The sequence below is a fragment of the Salminus brasiliensis genome, chromosome 1 (assembly GCF_030463535.1).
Source record: "Salminus brasiliensis chromosome 1, fSalBra1.hap2, whole genome shotgun sequence".
In the NCBI taxonomy this organism is placed as follows: domain Eukaryota; kingdom Metazoa; phylum Chordata; class Actinopteri; order Characiformes; family Bryconidae; genus Salminus; species Salminus brasiliensis.
In genome coordinates, this window is record NC_132878.1 from 39,382,016 (window position 1) to 39,404,198 (window position 22,183).

The 22,183-nt window shown below is 45.6% G+C and overlaps 1 protein-coding gene across 2 annotated transcripts in view; it reads left to right on the forward strand.

Annotated features, from left to right (window-relative positions):
• The first annotated feature begins 41 nt into the window (after window positions 1–41).
• The window catches only part of wasf1 (WASP family member 1), a 102,364-nt gene continuing 80,222 nt past the window's right edge, over window positions 42–22,183 (forward strand). For both annotated transcript variants that reach the window (XM_072679173.1, XM_072679188.1), the window contains exon 1: window positions 42–439. The gene's annotated coding sequence lies outside the window, so the exon portion shown is untranslated. The remainder of the gene's footprint in view (window positions 440–22,183) is intronic.

Below are 22,183 nucleotides of genomic sequence, written 5' to 3' on the forward strand. Positions count from 1 at the left end.
CAATCAGATTCGCAGCACAATGTGTGCGGGTGTAGTGCGGAGTCCTGGGCTGCGTGGGGCAGGTCCAACAATAGAAAGAGGTTTGTACCAAAGCGGCGGACAGAGGTAGATTCACATGGATCACCTCCAAAAGCTTCTAGTAGCTCATTAAACACAACAGGGACGTCTGTGACGGCTGTCGCGGGTGTGAAACGGGACGTTTGTGACTCTAGTGGACCGCTAGTGGATCGCTGTTTTTGTGCCGGATCCTGTGCCTCAGTCCCGGGAGCGCATCTTTCTCTAACGGGATCCACAAGCTCCGAGCTGCTTGTTCCAGCAATGGTAACTCAGTAGCAGCGTGGAATGGGGGGACCGAGGAACTGAACTGAGAGGAATACGGGAATATCCATAGAGCCTGGAGAGTGATGGGAAAATAAAGCCCAGCACTTCACAATCAGAGGTAGGGTTTGTTTATTAATTGCGAGTCGGGAATGCAGAACACACTGGACAGCTTTCTGTGGTTGGTAACAGATCTGACAGCGTTGTGTGTTGTTAGTAGTTGGTAACTTCTCCGAATCAGAGTATTCAGTATTTCTCTGTCGCTATGTTGCAGGGCGCACTGCCTCGTGTAAGACAATACTGGCTGGCCATCGCTCGTTCGGGAGCGTTAGCTAGTGAGTGGGTGACAGGTGTGGGTTAAATTATGCATGCATCCCACAGATTAGCTCGCTAGCTAGCGGGGCGCACCGTTAACGCCACTCCTGTGTTCATATTTGCAGTAACTTGTGTGGAGCCTGATTGTATATTTGATATTTTACAGATGAAACCTGCTCTCTTCTTGTCGCTCCTTGCTCTCGGCTTCTTCGGCTGCCTTGTGCAACCGACCGTGTGTGCTGAAATGCAACCGGGGAGGGAGGAGGGAGGAGGGGGTCGCAATTTCACATCTGCACGGTGAACGGCGAGCCGTGTAGACTCTCTCCGCTTGCTCGCTAACGAGCTGTGCTAGCAAACAGTCAACTAACTCGCACGAAAACGTCCAGGGGGTCTTCGTTTTGAAGCGAGACCTCCTTTGGTCAGGCATTTCAGACAAATGTGGCTGAATAAACGAGTGAAGAAGGACGTCGGACGGGTGTAGCACTCGTTTTACGCACACGTAGCTATTGTGTGTGTGTGTGTGTGTGTGTGTGTGTGTGCGGTGTGAGGGGGCTCCGCAGGCAGCAGCAGGGACGTCTTTGCACTTTTTAAAAGTTGAAGCCCATGATTTTTCTCCATGTTTTCAGGGGGGAGGGAGGGCAGAAAATTCACTGGATACTCTCTTTGTGAAACCCGAGACTTCTAAAAGTGCTGCGCAGTGGAGGGCAGCAGGGCAGCTTGGACGCGTGTCCATCCGCGTTATTGTTGTTGTGCCGTCTAGGCCTGAGAGATTTGGCAGCAATTGCAGACACACAATATAGTATTGCAGTATTTTTGGATTATTATGATTTCCCACCGTTTTACCATCAACAGCATGACAAATAAAGGCCTAGTTCTCTTACCCCCACCACTGGACCTCCAAAGAAAGTCAGGGTCAGTGAGTTTCTCCCCCACCATACATCATCTCACACACTCTGGCCGACTCTGGTGTACACCTCAGCCATTACATTAGACTACTAATGGGCTTTGTGATCACATGTAGTTGGTCAGGAAAGCATATCAGATGTAATTGATCACCACAACGGACCAACCCTCACAGGACCATCTTTGAAAGGGGCAGTGAATGATTAAGGCATAGACATAGTCAAATCTGCTCTACGGTTCCACTGATCTCGCACGTGCTCTCTCTCTTTCGCCTATAATCCTATAATTCTCTTAAGTCTCTGCCAGCGATGTCAATTTAGCAGGCTGATTTGAGACCTAAGCACATCCTTTCTGATAGATTGATTAAAAAAGGGCAGCCACAGTTGCATGCATCCCATTGCCATTCACTCCCATCGTAATGTAAGCTCTTTCAAAACTATTTTCCGATGCATTTTTCATGTCTGCTGCTCATACTAAGAGGTAAAAGGCGGCCGTCTGCCGTGTTCATCGGTTTTTGACGATGCCTTTTGCCCTGCAGCTGTTGCATTTCTCCATTATTAGAGGAGGCATCCAAAACATCACATGACATCTGAGACAGCTTGAAGTGGCCCAGAGAGTTACACTGGATGCACTGCTCTGATTCCAGGGATTAGCCAAGCAGAGTACACATGCACTGAAAAGAGAGAGCACACTCTTGCATTCTCTGATGGGTACCATCTAAAGGGTAGACATGTTGCATGAGAAAATAAGCTTGGTCTGCTAGCTTCCCAGTAGGGAATTCTGTAGGAATCATAAGGTACTATGGACTAGGTTTTCTGCTTCTCACTGTCCCAAGTAATCCCAAATACATTTGACTGGTCAGTTTCATCAGCAGCTTCATCAGTTATGCTTCATTTTTGTCTGGTTCATCATGATCAGGTCCCTATCTTTCACATCCACAGCGCTGAGGTGTCTTCTCGCAGTGGAGGAATGGACAGAAACACCTGAATGGATGTTTTGGGACCTTCCACTCTCCCTCTCTCTTTCTCTCTGAGATGTAAGCTTAAAAAAGTGCTGGCTATCTGATGGGGACAGGTTCGGAGGTCCACCAGGTCTTGCGCGATTGTTGGTCCCCAGTTGCTCTGTATTTTTTATCAGTTGTAAAGTCAGCCCTGAAACCTTGTACAAATGTGACTGGGAAAAAGTAGATTTCGCGTGGCTTGCTGCCTTTCAGCGGGGTCCCGCTTTGGCTGTCTGTTGCTGGCAAAGCCCAAAGTTTGCATTCCGTGGATCCCTGTTGACTTAGACTCACATATTCACTAAGGCTTCTCTATGATGCAGTAGCTTTCATGCAGCTGCTGTCTGATGTGCTATCGGCATTGCCCATGTTTTACTGACTCTTCATTCCCACCACAGAGGAAGGGACTGTGGCGGGAGGAGGGGATGAAGAGAAAGATGAGAGAGTGGAGCGGCAGACGGCTTCGGAGGAGAGGCAGGGGCCGAGGGACGCGGGAGGGAGGGAGGCAGACAGGCAGGCAGGAATACGGATGAAGAGAAGGAGAAAGGGAAGGTGGTGTAGAGACAGAGAAAGCGTCCTGCGGTGGTTAAGTGTTTCTGAAGCTCGCTGTTATGTCCCAGCTGTTGGGATGTCTTGCACACAGGAGGCTTTGTTCCTGCTTCTGGCCTCCACAAAGCAGCTTCTGTGCAGCAGGAACTGGGGGGTCACTGTGCGTGTATGTGCTGTGCGTATGCGTGTGTGCGCGCACCAGCATCATCGCCAGCACCCATCTGCACCACTGTGTTTAAGAGGTGAGTGCGCTGGCAGTGGCTTCGAAAGCCTGACAGGCTGCGAACTTTGCTCAAGGACCTCAACTCCTCAGATTCTGTCAGCACCAGCCAATGAGAGCTGGAGTGGGTTTGAGTCATGCAGATATGCTGCAGCTCCGCACTGATTTGGTACATACATGCTGCATGATTCACATCATGCTACGCTACTGAAGTGCAGCCACCCCTGGAACGTTTGAAGAGTATGAAGAGCTGGGGGAGCAGCTGAAGTCATGTGGATGTGAATTGGAACTGAAAACACCCTTTTCTAATGTAATGTGATGTGTTATCCAGGGAAACTTCGGCAGATCTAGCTCAGCGTTATTGCTCAGGGATCGGGGTGAAGCGTGATGGTGGCCCCATATGTGAAGGAGTGTAAAGGGAAATTTCTGTAAAAAATGTCATTAACATCATTTATCACTTGGCGCAGATGCAGCTGATCAGCTTAAAAAGATTTGATACCCAACGTCTGCTTCTTTAGTTTACAACAGAAGATGCTAGGCTAGCATTGCTAACAGACAGTGGACTTGGATTGTCACCAATCTCATTTTGTTATATAGAGCATTAGGACAATGACTAAAGGAACAATACTATGGCTGTTTCCACCAATGTTTGAGGTTCACGGTACAATTTTGTACTGTAGGGCAGATTTACCATTCCGCTAATTCCTTATTTCTGCAGAACTCTGGGTAAAAAGTAAGGAGGAACGCTATTGCTGTTCCTACCCTTCCCACCTAGTGGCTGACATGGCGTTAAAATGAATAAATAATAAAAAACTATTTAGATAATTTCACGCCAGTCTTTTTTTTATGGTGGGCTCGTGAAAAAACGATGAGCTCTGCATTTATTAGCAAATGTACATCACCATCTCACATGTAGCGTAGCTTAGCATAGGTCTGTTTTCAACCCTGTTACAAGAACATCGTAATTCATTGTTGTAATTATTCCCCAGTCTTAGCAGATAGTGTTGCAGTTAGCTAGCTAAAGAAATGGTAGTCGGTTCTACTAGCAGTAGCTTTTGGTCTAGAACAGTACTCTCAGTACTGGGTTCCTCTTCAGATGTGTGGTTAGCTCTTTAGTGGGAGGTAGTCCAGTTTGCCAGTTTGGCATTTGCGTCATCACATGCCGCTTTGGAGCTCCCCTTCTCTGGACACCAGATTCCTGGTTCGCATAGTAACCTGTAATTCCATAGCATGCAGATGGAGGCGGGGATGTGCTGCTTGTGTCAGGACACTGATGAACAGTATGAACAACACCATTTTACTGCAGCACACCTTGAGAGCTATCAGGGCTTTCGCTAGCGGGCTGAGTGCATGGACACCATGGGACGTAGATTTAGGGAGTCTAGACTATTACAAAACGGTTTTGGTGTTGGCCTAGTTTACAGCCCTGCTTTGAATCCACCAGATTTCCATATAAATGAAGAGGCAACAGTGTTAATGTTCACATCAAATTTCGAATTTAGCTAGTTCCTCATTTTAGGCTATAGAACGCTTCTGCCAAGACAAATCACACGAAAAATGATCCCATATCCACCCTTGGCCTTTTTTCTTTCGTATATAAAAGTGCTGTTTCACATAAATAAATAATCAAGTTATAGGAAAATAAAATGTTTTTTATTATGATATGCTGTCTTTAATATGATATGAGTCTTTATTAAGGATGCACCAATCAGATACTAGGAAATTGGATAATTAGTCTAATCCAAGGGACCGATCCATTTTTACAGGACCCAATTCTTGCACCGTCGGTATTCTAGGCTTCATAACTCAGAATCAGAGTAACTTACAGATGTGATACACAGTCTTTCATAATATTTATAAAAAAATTCAGAATAAAAGTCCTGATAATTATATTTCATTGACAAATAAATAGAAATTGAGTTCATTTAAATCTGTGTTCATTTGTTATAGATTGTTTTACAAAGTTAGTAAAGTAATGATTACATCAGTCCTGATGCTTCATGTATCTCCCACATGGTCAGATATGATTTATTAATTCAGCAATGGTATCAGATCAGTATCGGGTGTCAGCCGATGTGCAAAGTCCATGTATCGGTATCTGTATCAGAACAGAAAAAGATGGCTCGGTGCATCCCCAGTCTTTATATTCTCCGTTGGATGGATCCGTGTCAGAATGAGCCATGTGAGTGTATTTGTCTGACAACTGTAGCAAACGCTGTGCTATTTATCACAGCTCTCCCTGTAAGATAGGTGAAGAGTGCTCCTCCCAGCAGTGTTCGGCAGTGCTTTTATTGGGTGTGCCCTTGGGGCAGCTGAAAGATAAAGTTATTGGAGAACCCGGCAAGTGCCCCAGATTGTTGCTACTGGCTGTGTGTAAGCAGTGACCCATCCGCCCCCGCACCGGAGTATTCTGTCGGACCAGAAGCTGTTCAGAGCGCTAATACGCTGGGTCTCAAGGGAGGAGGACAACATAATAGAAACAGCACATAAAAAAAGGCTTTCATTCTCAGCGATGAACCGCAATTAAAAGTAGTGTCTTATTCATGTAGGGCTGATTACTGAGATGCTGCCGGCTCATGCAAAAGATCCTATATTTAAATTTTTCCACTGCTTGGGATTCAACCCATTCCCACTGTGCCTCTAAACCACAGGGCCTCTTTTTGAAATTGCGGCCCATTAAGGATACAGTTTCTTTGATACTTTGCATACATATAGCCCATACCTTTGAACTAATAAAACTATAGGCATATCAAATTCTGTCATCCTTCAGTCACTCTGGCTCATATCTTGCTCGTTCATTCTCTCTCTTGCTCTTTCTTGCTCTCTTCATTCTCTGTCAGTGTGCTTTTTTTTGTCTCGGTAGAGAAGAGGATAAGCAGAAGGCAGCAGGAGTTTGCCGAGCGCTCTGAACCCCTGCGTCTCGGCGCTGGTTATTAAAGGCTACGGTGCCTGCAGGCTCCTTCTCCAGTCACGCAGGGAGCCGGCCGACTCATTCAGCTGCTCTCTTTAACCCAGCGTACCCAGACCGAGCCTGTTCCTGCTAAATCAACCGCCTTGTGTAGACTGAACTCATTTGAACTAGTGGTGGAGCGTCCCTGGTCAAAGCCTTGTCGTGCGGCGGTCCTTTTAACAACACTAGACAAAGAGGTAGGCCCGGAGGCTGTTTTCTTTTTTTTCTTTTTTTTTTAAATCTGCTACCTGACACAAGACTTTGTTCAGCAATGCAAATAGAGGACTGTGGTAACAACCCTATGGCCAAATGTCCAACCATGTAGTCAAATATGCCGTAAAAATATGAAGGAACTAGTGCTGACGCTGGTGATATTGGCCAACTAGAGCACAGTATTGTGGCATAGACAATATATCATCCCTGGTTTGTTTTGCAATGGGGTAGCTGAGTCCCCTTGCAGAGCCTCATGCATTCAGCGGATGGTGTGGATATTATGACTCGGCATGGGAGTTCTCCCCAGAGGTGGACCTGGTGTCCGCTTACACTTCCAGTGTTGAGGGAGATTCCTTTGTCTGTCTAGTCTATACTCACGAACAGGTGCTGGCTCAACTCACTGCCAACGGGGAAGCAAAGTGGGTAGTTAACAGTGCAGTCATGCAACCGGGCCGAGACACGCACGCACATCTTCTTGTACATGAGTAGAGCCTGGCCAATAGGGACATTTTCTGGCAGAGAAAATGTTCAGATATTGATTTAAATAGGCTACAAAATCAGATTCCGTTAGCTTTAAGATTCTGCTGCCTTTTACCTTCCACATAATACCAGCCATACAAGAACCCCAGGTTGCACTAATCCCACGTAGATTGCCGCGTTGGACGGTATTTCAAAACTATGATGTGTCTGTCTGAGTGCCGACGTGCTGAGTTCGGAAGAGCAACCAGGCCCGGATGAACCTGGATGTGCCTGTGAAAACACAGCCTAAAGGCACTTTATGCACCCAGATGTGAGGCTTTATCGTCTGAACCTGTGTGATTTGAGGCCGTGTTAGCTGGAACACGACCTGTGCTGTGGTGTTTAGCCTGCTAGCTAACGTCTCTAGGCCTAGATAGCCGGCTATGAGTCCAAACACAGCAGAACCACTCTCTCATTTCACCTTTCTGTTACTCTATAGCTTCGGATGGGCGTGCATGTCTTCATGCAGTGTCTTTAGAGATGCTGCAGGTGAATTTGCATATTCAAATGGTCCTGGCTACCCGATATTGATCTGAGATCAGTTGGAAGGTCTCTGTCTGACATAAATGTCACAGCAGTGGGAAGAAAGGCCAGCATGAGGAGACCCTCTATACTCCAAGTCATTTCTGCCCATGCGATGCAAAGTGGTCCGTGCCTCGTTGCCGGTGGCTTAATAATGGGCTGCCTTTTTTTTTTTCTTCATTTCTCTACCCTGCTTTGAACCCATCAGCCACTCCACTCTCTAGAACCGTGAGACAAAGAGGGTGATGATTGATGTGGGCCGGACGAGGAAGAGGTTACACGCTCTTACAGTCGCTGACGCTTCAAATCACGCCCGCTTGGCTCAAGCCTCTGCTTTTCAATTACAGAGGTAAAGGAAGCTATAAATTTGCATTTTATACTCGAGCATTTTTTTCCATCCGCCCCTCCTCTCCATAACAGCCACACAGGCATAGGAAGACGGAGACGAAGCTTGGCAACCTAATGCGCCTGACCCCATTTTTTTATTTTATTTTATTATTTGCATTTTTTGGCTTCTGGAAAAGAGGGAAGCATGCAGAGCTATCTAAGCTCCTGGCTCGAATCAGGGAACAATATTTGCGCTGAGGGGACCGCCATTTAATTGTGCTGTGCCGGTTCCGATTTGCATGGGGGCTGCTTTGCATCTGGAATGGAAAAGCTAAGAACACAGACGGGCCCAGCTGGAGCCTCCGCAGAGCCTCGAACTGCCCCCTTTTTCTCACAGCAAACAAGCTGTCAGTCCTTTCTGGAGCGAGGAAGGGGTAGCCAGGGTTTTGCTGGAGCGCAATCATGAATGAGTGGCTGATGATTATGCGGAAGGCCACAGCAGTGCTTAGTAGTTATGGCTACATAACTGACATTATCAAATATTGCACTAATGTAAGAAAATCATGAGGTTTCTCATTTCTTTTTCATGATTTTTAAAAAAAATATTGCTTTACCTTCAATTAAGCCTTCTAATGTATTGTTAGTAAAGACCTTATGGGCTATAATAAACACACATACATGCTTTAAACCCCACTTGGAAAGATTATTATGCAGATTGTCAGTCTGAATCTAAATGTGGACCGAAATGCATTGCTTTGTTACTAAGCAAATAAACGTGAGGAACTACAGTAAAATATAATACTACAATATAATAGTTATAATATTAACTATATTATTTACTGTAGATTATTTCCTGGAGTGGGAGGCGCGGGGGGGGGGGGTACTCAGGTGGGTACATTCTAGACAATTTGTGGCGTACACAACATAACATGCACAAGCTGGATGTGCAAGAACTCCTCCATTTATACTGCTCCGGTGTTACATCGGACGTGAACACACTACCCCTCTTCAGCTAGCCGCATCCGGGAGTTCACAGCAGTGCTCCCTGCATCGCCCAAATACAATCACATCCCACTCAACTTCATTTATAATTAATACATGTATTGATCTTTGTTAAATATATTTACATCCAACCAGATGGACTGATGTTGACTATAAACATGGGGGCTGTTAATCCTAGTGCCTGTGGTTTGGTAGGCAAGGACAGGGAACCCTGGAACGAATGCTTTACATGTTGCATTGTGGACACCTATCACACAAACGCTAGCTATCGTCTGATTGGATAATTGGATAGCTTTGGATAACTATAACTTTTTCGCTGCACGGCATCCCCAGGACTTGACGCATCGGAGCCATCACACACCGCCCATCTTTTTTGGGGGGCCGCCCCCTCGCACCAGTTGCATTGTGTAAAGAGCAATTTCGGGGGTCTCCGTATTTTACCTGTACGGAGCTGCTGCGAGTGTGAAGATCTGAAATGAAGATCTGAGATGAGCTCGGTGACTGTGGATGCCCAGTGTGTGATTTTCACTGAACTGTTCCTTTAAGACACAGCTGAGGTATTTATAACCGATTCTAAACTTTAAGCTCTTTCAATGTAGGTTATTGTGGAAGTAGGGGGAGGGCGGGGGGCTGGAGTGGGGGAAGCGATTGCGGAGAGGGTTTTAAGGCAGATGATAAACTGCAGGAGTGGAGGAAGTTGTTTGCCCTCTTCCTTCTCCTCTGGTGCTGGCAGGAACTTGGAGGATTTTATTTTTATGCTTCATTTTCAAACAGAGTGGAAAAGAGAGGGAGGGAGGGGGGTACAGGAGGGAGAAAGAGAGGGAAGAAGAGCTTGAGGAAAAGGGAGAGAGAGCGAGAGAGCGAGAGAGAGAGAGGGAGAGAGAGAGAGGATTTCTGTTGTTTGGACTGAAATACGTTTTTTAGGGGGGGGGGGGGTAAGAAGCTCTGGAGAGTCCATGCAAGTAGAATATTTGAGCTCCGGCAGTCTGTGGTTAGCTATTCTGGGAGGACGTAGGCGTTGCTGCTCTAATTTGAGGAGACTGTAGCTAATATGTAATGATAGATGTCTTTTTTACCCCCCCCCCCCTTTTTTAAACAAGCTGAGTTGGTCCATACAGGGATCATATGGTAATGATTCGGGCCAGCCTTTGCAGTTCCGTTACTGTGATGAGTGATCAGTGGACTCCATGTCAGTCTTATAACCCTCTGTTCAGCACCCTGTATTATAGAAAATGAACGAACGTGTGCAGGGTCTTTTTTGGGGGCCGTGAGGCAACATTATGTGACAATGGAAGTGGTTGAGTTAAATAAACCTGGCAGGCTGCTCTCAGTAAACAGCAGGGGGAAAAAAAGGACTGGAAGAATAGCAGCCTGGCACGCATGTTGTGCACTGTGCCTGTGCTCAGGAATATAGCCCAAGCCTCTTTGCTGTGTTCTCAAACTGCTCCTTATTGCTGCAAGGTGAGGGAATCTTCCCTTTTTATGGGATAAATCTACCACAGCGGCGGATCGCCCCCCGATCAACCCCCCGATCCCTATCAACTTGTTCGGATCAGGACATTCCTAATTGTTACAGTCCTATTCCTGCACATGAGAAACCCCCATCCACTCCCTTTCAGCACCTTCCTTTTCCTCACACATGTTGTCACTGCCTTCCAACCTGGAGTCCTTTAACACACACATTCGGACACATGCAGGCACACACACTCTGAGCAGGAGCATCAGCAGTGTGGTAAATCATGAGGGTGCTGGAGCGCAAAAACCTCTGAAGTTACCAGATGGGCTCCTGTTAGTTTGTTTTTCGTTTTTTTTAATACACAGGAGCCATGTTCACAGAGCCGAGTTTGGGGGGGGGGGGGGGGGGGGGGGGTTGGAGGAAAAGGATGGGCTGACAAAGAGGTGGGATAGCTGGGACCCTTTAATTAGCTCTCCCAGTCAATCCGATTAGTCAGGACGGCAGAGAGCTGTTCCGCTGCCATGAGCAGAGGGACAGGGTGATGTTTGTCCTTTTACCTGCGGTCATTCGAGATTGTGTGACCAGCAAGCTTCTACTACAACTGCTGGGCTACACTTCCTTCTGCAACCGCTTCTTACTGTGCTAAGCTAATATTGCTAACAAACGATGGAATATAAAGCTTGTTTATATATATGAATATAATATTTTTATAATGTAGGAATGAATGTATCAATGTTAGCCTAGCATTTTGTAAACTAAATAAGCACTTTATTGTTTGGAATTAGCGATTAAGTAGATTGTGTGGGGTGCAACGACTAATCAGCTAACTCGACTAAAAGCATCTACCAAATTAGTTGGCAACTATATAGTGTATATATTCAATAGTGGATTAGTTGGTGACATCAACTAGGAACGGTTCTGCACACACATGGACTTAACAGCCAAAGTTTAACCATAACAGTTAGAAGTAACAGCTGCTGTTACTTCTAACAGTACCAGTCCCCTGCATGCAGTTCCAGACATCTGCAACGACATCACTGTGGTATGTCAGAGGAGAGCAGAGTTCTATTAGTGTGAGGCCTGGGAGTCGCATGTGGACACTGGCTGACTCCAAGATTTCTCATTTTCCTGCTCAGCCCATGGCAGAGACCTTCTCAATCCGGAGACCAGACACTGGTTAAAATATGTACATGAGTTTTCCTAACTCTCATAATGGCGTCTTTACGGATAATGTCCCGCCGTTTACCAAAAAGAGCCTATCAGCTTGCTGTTTACGAACAATGTCCCGCCGTTTACCAAAAAGAGCCTATCAGCTTGCTGGTTATTTTGCAAGTGGAGATGGGCTGACGTGGCTCCAGTCACACCCTGTTAAAATAAAAGTCACTAATACAAACAAAGCAGCAAAAATGATAGTAAAATAGTTATTTGTTTCAACCATAATATTTAAGGTGATTTAATTCTCAGTACAGTATCATGGTGCCATTGCAAACCATGATGAAATAATTGGGTAAATATTGCAACGCTAACAATCGCTGAAGACGTGCAGAAGAGCTTGATCTCATTCTTGGACGTAACTGCTACGAACAACGTAGTATGAACACTGTAACTTCCAGCACTGATTCAGCCATCAGAGATCTTGATGGCTAGCTAATGAGTAGAATCAGTTGGTGGCAGAGCAAGCAAACCCACTCAGCTGTTGAGGGCTGCATCCGTAGGCGAACACAACCACGGTCCAGAGCAGGTAAATGAATTCAAATTCCTAGTCTTCGTAACTCTCTGCCGTCTGGACGATGTGTTGTGTGAGTCACTGTCCACAGCACAGCAGGTCAACCAAGGTTAAACTGACTCCTCGCTCATGCCGGAGCACCAGAGACGTCCTGCCAGATGCCACGGCTGAGCCCCAGGGGCAGCAGTGTTACGTAAATGTTGTTTGCAGCTGACGACGAGGGGCCAGCCACGTAGCTTGTTGTCAGATTTGTCCAGTCGTTCTGACAGGCATGGCAGCTGTTGCTGAGGAGCCCTCGAAGTTGCAGGTTGGCCACTGCATTGTCATGTCCGATGAAGAGGAACAGTCGGGATAAGTCACACCATCTTTAGGGGGGGCACTGCCCCCAGGACAAATTACAACCAGCTCCAGTTCACCGGCAGTGGAGATTATACAAATAGCAATTGGATCGGTGGTGTGGAAAGTTAGAGGTCCGCTGGGGGTAAGGTCAGCTGGCGGATGCCAGTGGATAAATTTATTGGGGTGAAGCCAGCTGAAAGTGAAGACCGTGGTAAGACTGTGTCGCTTCTCCAGATCAATACGAATGGAATAGCAGTAGTAAGATAATAGGGCTGCCATTTTGACCAAGTATTCGCTCCAGAATAGGGAGCGGGAGCAGGAGTGGAAAGACGTCCGAGGCCAACAGCTTATGTGAGTTGGATCGATACTAGGTAATAGCCTCGACGTAGCTACAGGTTTTAAACCCATCGCATACCGCAGTACAGCAGGCAGAAGATGCTAGTATCCATGGAGACCTAGGCCACTAGGATTAATGAAAAGGCTTGGGGGGAAAAACAAACAACCAAATAGCAATGCCTGGCCTATACGGATGACCCCTGTAAATGAAAAGGGAGAGAGGCAAAGGGAGGGGTTGATGGGTTGATGGAGTCTACGCCTGCATGGCGGAGCTTCACACCTCTCATTGCAGCAGTTACCAGCATGCACATGCAGGCTGCCGGTAGGGCATGCCAGAGGCTTGCGTGGGTTCATCTGTGATTCCCTTTCAGTTTACTTTGATATGCAGGGAGACCACGGCGAGCTCGAACCGCAGCCACTGAGACGACTAATGCCGGTGCCCGAGCGTCAGAGTCTGAGGGATGGACGGAGTAGATTACAGGAAGCAGAAGAACATGGTGCAAACAGTCAAGAGAGTGTAATTACAGGATTACCTAGCAAACAGATAGCTGGTCTCAGGCTGAAGCCATGCTTCTGTGTGTTGGCCTAGTATTTAAGAAGTATTCATCTAGTTTAGGGGCGCCCAAACTTTTTTTGCTTTCCCCCAAAGTGGCACTTGTGGTGGACTGATGGTCCTTCCTTTTCCTATTGTCTTTTGTGAACTGCCCACGTGTCACAGACTTCCTCCATAGCTTGGATTCTCCTTGGCGGTAATATAAGAATCTGGTCTCCTTTTCTATTACTTTAATAATAACTATATTCTTTATTTCTCCCCAGTTTCATCAGTCCCGAGACATCCATTATCACACAAGGCCACCGGCGCTAGGAAGCTGGCCTGTGCTTCCTCCGAAACTTGTAGGGTCATTTGAACTAGCGCTGCCGCAACAGCATCTGTGTTGGTTCGCTTTCTTCACAGTAAGTGGGAGATAAAGGGCCAATCTGCTCACTAAGAGATGCTCTCCTGGCTAGGGGTGGCTGTGGCATCATCTGGGTGCAGGGTAGTTGTGCCTCTCGGAGGGGCCCCTTTATGATAATGGAATTCTCCACAGATGGCATGCACACATCCAGTGGTTTTCTAAAGGTTGCAAAGGGAACCGCTGCATCTGTAGCCTTCTTCCCAGCATCCTTTTGTCATAATCATAATCATAAGTGGCATCCAGTGCATGCATGCATATTATTAGTTGCTGTTGTGTTTATAGAGTCTATTAAGTGCTTCATCAGCCTACATCATCAGTCTTTAACCATGTGGCAGAGAACACAGCATTATGAACGCCTGCATTCTGAAAACTGCTCAGTGTTTTTGATTGCCATAGTGAGCTAGCAGCCAAACATCATACACTTTCGCTATCTCTGCTGTTTTCAGACTGTTTCTCATGCTTGGTGTGTTACCCCCCTTTAGTTTTGGTAGTACAAACAACCCTAAGGACTCGCATGCACATCATTCTCGTTCTATCATTTGGAAGGTATGGGAATATACAAGACAAGAGCCCCCTGCCCCCCGCCGACTTTAACCCATTTGTGCAGTGAACACACACTAGTGATCAAACACACAGTGAGCACACATGTCCAGAGCGGTGGGCAGCCAACGCTGCAGCCATGAACTAAACTGAATTGAACCCGGGGGTTCATACATGCATACCACTGAGCTAAGTCCTCTTGTTAAGTACTCTTTCCGTCCGATCTCGAACCTTATGACCTCATAACTTTGACTCATATTTGTAAATAAGAATGTAATTTACACTCTTACTCTAAAACACATGCATTTACAAGGCTGCTAGGGACATGACCGAGAAGGCAGAGATTGCACAGCTGTAACTGAGGTTAGCTACATGTTCAGCCAGATGTTAAGCATTCTAGCTGCTGTTGGCCAGATGTTAAGTACAGTAACTAATGTTAGCTCGCTGTTAACTACTGGAGCTGATGTTAGCTAGAACTTCTCTTGCTAATGGTAGCCAGATGCTAACTATAGCTGATATTAGGTAGAATAATGCTGCCATCAGGTCCACCTCGGAAGTGCGTACGTATGGCTTTTACGACTTTTAAGTGCTTTTAAAAGAGACTTTTTTTTGTTTACTTCTGTTTTTCTGTTGCCAACAGAGAGCAGCATATGTATTACAACTACTGTAAAGAAAAATATGAACATTAAAAAATATGAGCATTAGGTGAGCAATATTTGTATCTAGACCCGTTAATCGACTGAGATTTAAAAAATTTTTAATTATTATTTTTTGGTTTTGGAGCAAAAACAAGACAAACAAGACAAAATTACAGAACTGCACAAAGATTACATTTAAAGGAGCAATTACAATGTTTCAGAAAAGGTAGCATGAGTATGAAGTATAGAGGCATATCTGGAGGAGAATCCAAAAAAGCAATCTTAAATGCAAGCTCCGTCACAAATTCACAAATTCAAGAATTCACTTATCATTCAACAACAACATCCAACCCGGCAAACCACTTGAAACAGGCAAATTTGACAAGTTTTAGACAATTTGTCTTTTTATTCACAATTTGTCTTTTTATTCACAATTTGTCATCATTTATTTGTTTATATCTAAGATTTATTTGTATTTCATACAGTAAAAAATACAGTAGCCTAATATGCCTGTAGAAGATGGAAAATCATTGAAAGTTTAAGTTATAACATTTTATTTAAAGAGAAATAAAGTAGGTTAATGTTGATTGTAATGTTTGAGCTGAAAAAGTAACAGTTATACTTAAATGTAAGTTTATTGTTGGCATAAATACATGCTGCGGTATGTCTCAATATTCCACAAATCCATATGGCAGCTCAAACGTCATTTTATTAAATTGTCAAATATTTAGATAGTCTGCGATCATACACAGCGTCTCTTTAACTGAGTTTTTAATGCTTCAAATTAAATGTTTCCATATTTAAAAGAACAAACTGTGACCAAATCTGATTCGACCAACAAATTTCTACTATATATGTATAATATTTAATATATAAAATGAGTCAAAAGGCACATTCTTAGTTTACACCTTTCTCATTTCTGCAATGAGATTTTACTTCGGCAATTAGCATCGCTGAGATTCAGCTGTATTTAACCACAGCTTGGGAGTGGGCCACGGTAGAACCTAGAGCCTAATCGGTAGTGCATTTACTGATGCAACACAAGCTGGATGTGATAGGATGGTAGTGTATGGTTTACTGACTATTGTCAGGATCTCTCCCTGGGATTCTTCCCACTGCTCAGGATTTCGGAAGCCGGTTGTTGGTCATGCAGAGCGATGGTAGAGATACACACCGACCTGGACAGCTAGCGGATAAGAACACCGACCACGTCTTTGCTGACTCCAGTCCCACACACCCACGCCCACTTCTCCACACATTGCTGGCCCTCTGCAGTTCGTTTGGACCCTCAGGGTCAGAAATACGACCTGAGACAAAATCATGTAGGACAGTGACACAGATAAGGAGAGCGAGAGAGAGAGAAGCACATTGTCCCTCGGAGAAAGGAAAAAAAAACCTGGATTTGCTTGTTCATGTGGTGCCAGGAGCAAATTCACACAAAAGCCAAAAACAGAGCGAGGCTTATAAGAAGAGGAGTCGTGCCTCTCATCAGGCTTTTTTGGTGTAAGTGCCTGTGGGAGGCAGGCAGTGAGGTGATAAATAGAAAAGAAAGGGATGGAGGAGAAAAAAAAAATAGACCACAAATAGACTGTGTATAGCACCATCAACTAGACTAAAGCAAGAGTTGGGGCAGTCACGTTGACTTGCATATCTTCTAGAGGGTGAACCATCTGCTGGCCCCTTCAGGCAAGTGCTGAGGATCAGCTTTTGATCAGTACAGCATTGGCTCAATGCAGCTACTAATCACACGTCCCTCCGCGCTTCCTCGGCCTGCCCAAAATCTCACCAAGGCCAGGCCGTGCTGGCTGGCAGCGGCCACAGATCGATACGCTGATCATTATTCAATATAATAGGAGAAGAAGTGGACATCTCTAGCTCATTATACAGTCAATCTTGTGTTGGCTAGCCAAGGCTTGTGGCAGTGTAGCTTCCTCCTCCTCTTTCGAGGGAAATGTGTTTCTCTCGTTCTCTCTTGGCTCCATGCTCATTAATCAGGGCAGGCGTTGCACCGGCTTGAGATAGTGGCTGAATTGCCAGATGCAGAATGGTGAGGCTGCAGAGGTGGCCGTGTGTTTTCAGTGCTGCCCAGCTGTTTATGTTGCTGCAGGTATGCAATATCCGCTATGGATTGCCTGGGTGGAACGGGCAACTCCGAAAGGAGTAGTTAGGGTTGGGCGGTATCCACAAGGTGAAATTCTGCTGTACTTGGACTGGCAGCTGGCTGACAAGGTTTAGATACGTTAGCTAGGGCTAGCAGGCGAGCTCCCAGTCAGTGAGCTCCACAGCACCCTTGCCCTGTGGGTCCCTAAAATGCACATGGGGGAATGAGCTTATTTGGCCGAGCAAAAATCGGACACATCAGACATGTCGTCATTTTAAATACCGCCCCATCCTGAAACACTGCCCAACCCTAAATTAAGTATTATTATTATTATTATTATTATTATTATTATTACTGCCTACTTTTATCCACTGGTCACAAGATTATCGCCTATTGCTTGAACACCTCTGATTAAACCTTTCCTGGGGGGTGCGCCGATCTGATCAGAGCCGATGTGGGCGATGCGTATATGTATGTATATATGTATGTAGATATATAGATATATATAGAGAGAGAGAGAGAGAGAGAGCATTCACCACGTCGTACACAATATAGATATAAGTTATCTGCTCAGATGTCATCCACTATACACCAATCACACATGAAGTGCATTCATTACAATATGGAAATATTAAATCATTCAAATTAGGAGGAAATTAGGGGGGTGGCTAATAAAACCCCCCTGCCACTTTTGTCCATATTAATTTAACTGTATTGAACACAATAATAGTAGAGATTACAGTGCGATCAGTGCTGCTGTCGAAAGACTTTAGTCACCATGGGACTTGGCTCAGTTCACGTGGCCACAATACCCATTTTAACCCCAGAAGAAAGCTCTTCTAAAATAGAGAAAGTGTCGTTTGTCTCCGCAGAATGAACTCCCACTCTCCCCTGCTTTTACAGAATGGCATGACTCAGTGGCCTGTGTGGCCACTTTCTAAAGAGCAGTGCTGTGTGTTTGTGTGTGTGTTTGAAAGACCCTCACTGGCTCATTTCAATAGAACCACTCTCTATCGAATAGCTGGGTGTCTATGAATTACCGCTCCCTCTCGCCCCGGCAGCCTGATTGGCATACCGTGCCACTGGCACCGCTGCTGGCTTTAGGCTCTGCAGTGGGCCGGGGGGAGCCTCTGGCGCCTGCCAGCTTTGTGCGCCCAGAATCGGCCCATTCACGGCACATCCAAAATGGCGGCTAGGCCTTTTGAAAGGGCGCAGTTGGATTTAATGAGCCAATCATGCAGCTGGTTCTCTGTGTGCAGCTTCAGCCATGCACTGGTGATAAACTGGCTTAGGCCTGCACCCTGGTAGTCACTTTCTTTATGCATGCTAGACCCATGCCTGTGTAAGGATTTGACAGTGTGAAGCAGCGGCTGACTGTATTAGCCAGGGGTGACTGTTGTAAATTGGCTCGCAGGGCTAAGCCCTCTATCTCTCTTTTAAAGTAAAGGTCACAAATGCTTATAAGAGGCCAAATAAGTTCAGATTTTTAGATAACTGATGGAGCCAAGTTAAGCTAACTATTACTACTTAGAATATTAGCATGCGGGTTTATCTGATGGACTAATAGCGGACAGCATGACTTATGCAAGATCTGAACGGCTTACGGTTGCCCGAAACAGTAGGCAGTTACCTGGACATACAAACAGTTGTACTGTTCATTACACTATGCATATACAGTGCAGTGCAGTGCAGTGAGCATTTGAATTCAGTAACCTACAGATTCACCTTTAGCAGTTTCTTGTGGCTGCAAATAAGATTTTGGACCATTCCTCCCTGCACATGTGATACAGCATCTCAATTGGATTAATCATCACCACATATGATCGTTTTCAACCATTTCTTCATTTATTTAGCTGTATGCTTTGGTTCGTTGTCTTGTTGCATCCCTCAGTGTTACCTCAATGATTGCAAGGTGTCCAGGCCCTAAGGCAACAAAACAGCTGCAAATGCCGTGAAGCTATAATGCTCCCTCCACCATGCTTCACAGCTGGGACTATGAGTGTTTAGAGTTGATGTGCTGTTTTTTCTTTACTTCAAACATGACCAATGTCCAATTAGCATTTCACTCGCCATTCCCTTTAAGAGTCAGGTGCGGTCTGACTTTGGAGGACTGCTGAAGCGATTGAGTGCCAGATGCCAGTGTTTTACCTGAACACACCTCATTTGGAGACCACCAAGATAGCAATGAGCAATGCGACGTGTCTTGCGCAGGGGGTAAGATAGAGGCACTGAATGCATGCAATAGCGGCCTAACGTTAAAGCCAGTTAACTGCACAAGAGGTTTAATTAGCATCGCTGCTCAACTGCCCTTATTGGACAGAGTGTCTCACCCGAGATCCATTCGGACACTTTGGCAGCCTTACTGCTAACATGTTTAAAGTGACAGAGATGTTGAGGCGCATTCTGATCATAGTGAAAGTTGCTGAGTTTTCCTTTACTTTATAAGGGGGTCTTCTGTTGTTCCTGAGCGAGCATGAGAGCTCATTCAGAGTGCAGTGCAGGATCATTAAGTGCATATCATTCCTTAAGAGTTCATTAAGAGTTCCTTTCACTAGAACTAAGGGGCCGAACCCAACTCCTGAAAAACAACCCCACACCATAATCCCCCCTCCTCCAAATTTTACACTTGGCACAATGCAGTCTGACAAGTACCGTTCTCCTGGCAATCATCACACCCAGACTCATTCATCGGACTGCCGTAGATGAAGAAGCGCAATTTGGCACTTCAGAGAACCACTCCTGAGTCCAGTGGCGGCATGCTTCTGCATCGGACACTTGTATTGCGCACCGTGATGTAAGGCTTGGGTTGCTGTAATTCCCAATGGCTTCCACTTTGTTATAATACCACTGACAGTTGACAGTGGAATATTTTGTAGCGAGTAAAGAAGTTTTTTCCCCTTTCTCCTGTAAAGTTGTACATTTTTGCATATATCGTGACCGTAGCAGTGTTCCGAAGCGCAGGCTTCGGCCAAGGTAGGGTGGGGCCTCGGTAGGACTGTCCTATAACAAGTCAGTCTGTTATTATGAGTACCCTGTTGGTCACACAGATGGATCAGGCTAGCCAAAGATCCCGCCTCCCAGGTCCCACCTTTTGCAATTGTGGTGCGAAACCTTTGGTGCTTTTTCATTTTTTTTTTCTCATGGAAATGAAGAAATGCACTCTACTCTGGAGGCTTTGTTGTATAACATTTCCCACGTCTCGTATGTGTGCAGAGAGCTGTGGTAACCGAGGGCCGGGTTGGATACATCAGTTGCGTCCTCCAAATCGCTCCAAACGCTCTAGACTGCATTTCTGGGCTATATACAAAGGGTTCTTCAATTCTGAACAGCCTTCTATGACATAGCGGCCGAGAAATGCGGTGTCTACATGGACTGTATGGGCAGAGTGGTGGGTGAACACCATGTTTGGATGTGTACATACATGTTTTATGTAAAAATGGGCCACAAGTTGTTAAAAAAAAAGCAGAGCAGGAGAGCAGCCTGTTCATTTTCTTTGAAGTAATTCTTCAGGCCTGTCAAGCTGTCATCTTTAATGAAAGTCTTGTCTGTTTAGTGTGCATAGTAGAGGGCTCTATCTATAGGATATCATGGCTAAGGCATATGAATGGGTGTCAAACTTTAAGACATTCCCACCCACAATGCTTGTTTGTGGCAAATTTTCCTGATAAAAGTCCTGGTCCCAGCACTCATCCTGAGCGTGCCTTCACAGAGCAGGTGGAGAGGAAACTCTATTGATTCTGGCAAGTCGCGCTCAGACTGACACAGTAAGTGTGTGTTTTCTAATTAAACATGGCACTTGTCTGGAGCTACTGGACTAAAGACTGAGAACTGCTCTTGAGGAGTCAGAGGAGAGTCTACTCAAGAGCATAGTAGCTTAAAATGGACCACATGGATGTTGTCGATGTGGAAGCCTAGCAAACATTGGACATTGGCATTGGACTGCAGCTCTAGTGTGTCATTTGTAACAAGGTGTTGGCAGTTGGCGGTTTGGCAGACTCCCCGTCAGCGTCTGTTACAAATGCAACCTGCCCTGCAATCACAGCGTTCTCCCCCTAATGCCCCATCTGAACACAGCCTAGCATGAGGCCGGATTTGAAGGATCGGGACGAGCCAAACGAGCTGGATAGTGTTGCTGTTCTTTGGTGCGATGGGAGGTGAAGTCTAGCACCCACTGTTTCTATTCTTGGACACATTTAAGCCCAACATCTAAGATTAGGCCCTCATGCTCAAGCTACTCAAAGACTCAACTGTCCCACAGTAGGATATTCACAGCAGCATAGGAACTAGGGCACTTTGGGTTGGCTTGGGAGGAGCGGGGAAGACGATTGGTAGAGTTGGTTGCGTTATCGATTAACGAGCATTTGTTCTTGGTCCAGTTTCTAAAAAAGCTGTGTAGCATTATGATCATCTTAACTGTGTGTGTGAGAGTGTGTGCCGTTGTGCTAAGACGTTTTGGGGAAACCTACTCCTGAATGTCAGTAGCTTGTTTGTTATTCATTGTGAGAAAGCTGAGATGTGGACTGAACTGGACTGCTATGGATTTGCCAAAGCCCTAGAGCCCAATGTGGCGTTCAATCCAGGCCTGCTAACAGCATGGCATCAGACAGCGTGAGTGTGTGCTGTTGCAAGACTGGATCAGGATTTTTATTATTTATTATAATTTATTATTATTATTATTATTATTAAATTATTTTAGATCCAGCATTGCCTGCTGATATTAGGCTGATGCCTCGTGTCCAATCAGTGCCGGCTTACCTAATCTATATTGCATAGAGTTGGACAGTATGATGATCTTTATTGGTATTGTAGTTACATCAGTCCTTGGAGGCCTTGCAATACATATGAAGTGTCAGCAGTGTCACGCCGGAGGATTTGCCCCGAGACGCAAACCTCTGGTGAGCCTGAAGAACGGGTAAAAAATATGCATTTTATAAAAGCCTTCAAAGCGAGCTCTGGGACGAAGTCTTATTGGCCAGATGAGCCGAAAATGACAAGTGAAGAGTGAAGAGGGAAGTGTGGAGATCTGTGAAACAGGGTGTATGGCTTTCAGTGAACCTGATGCCAAAAGGAGGAATTCGGAGATACTCGGTACTCGGATCCAACCAAATCTCTCAACACTGACTGTGTCGGGCTTCAGCTTACAGGACAGCGACTCGAAACAAGCTGCTAAAGCAATTACCCTCCTGGCCAGGCTTACACTGTGCGGCTAAACTTTGCCGGCTTTCGGGCTTTATCGGCCATTACTTGAATGTTGGA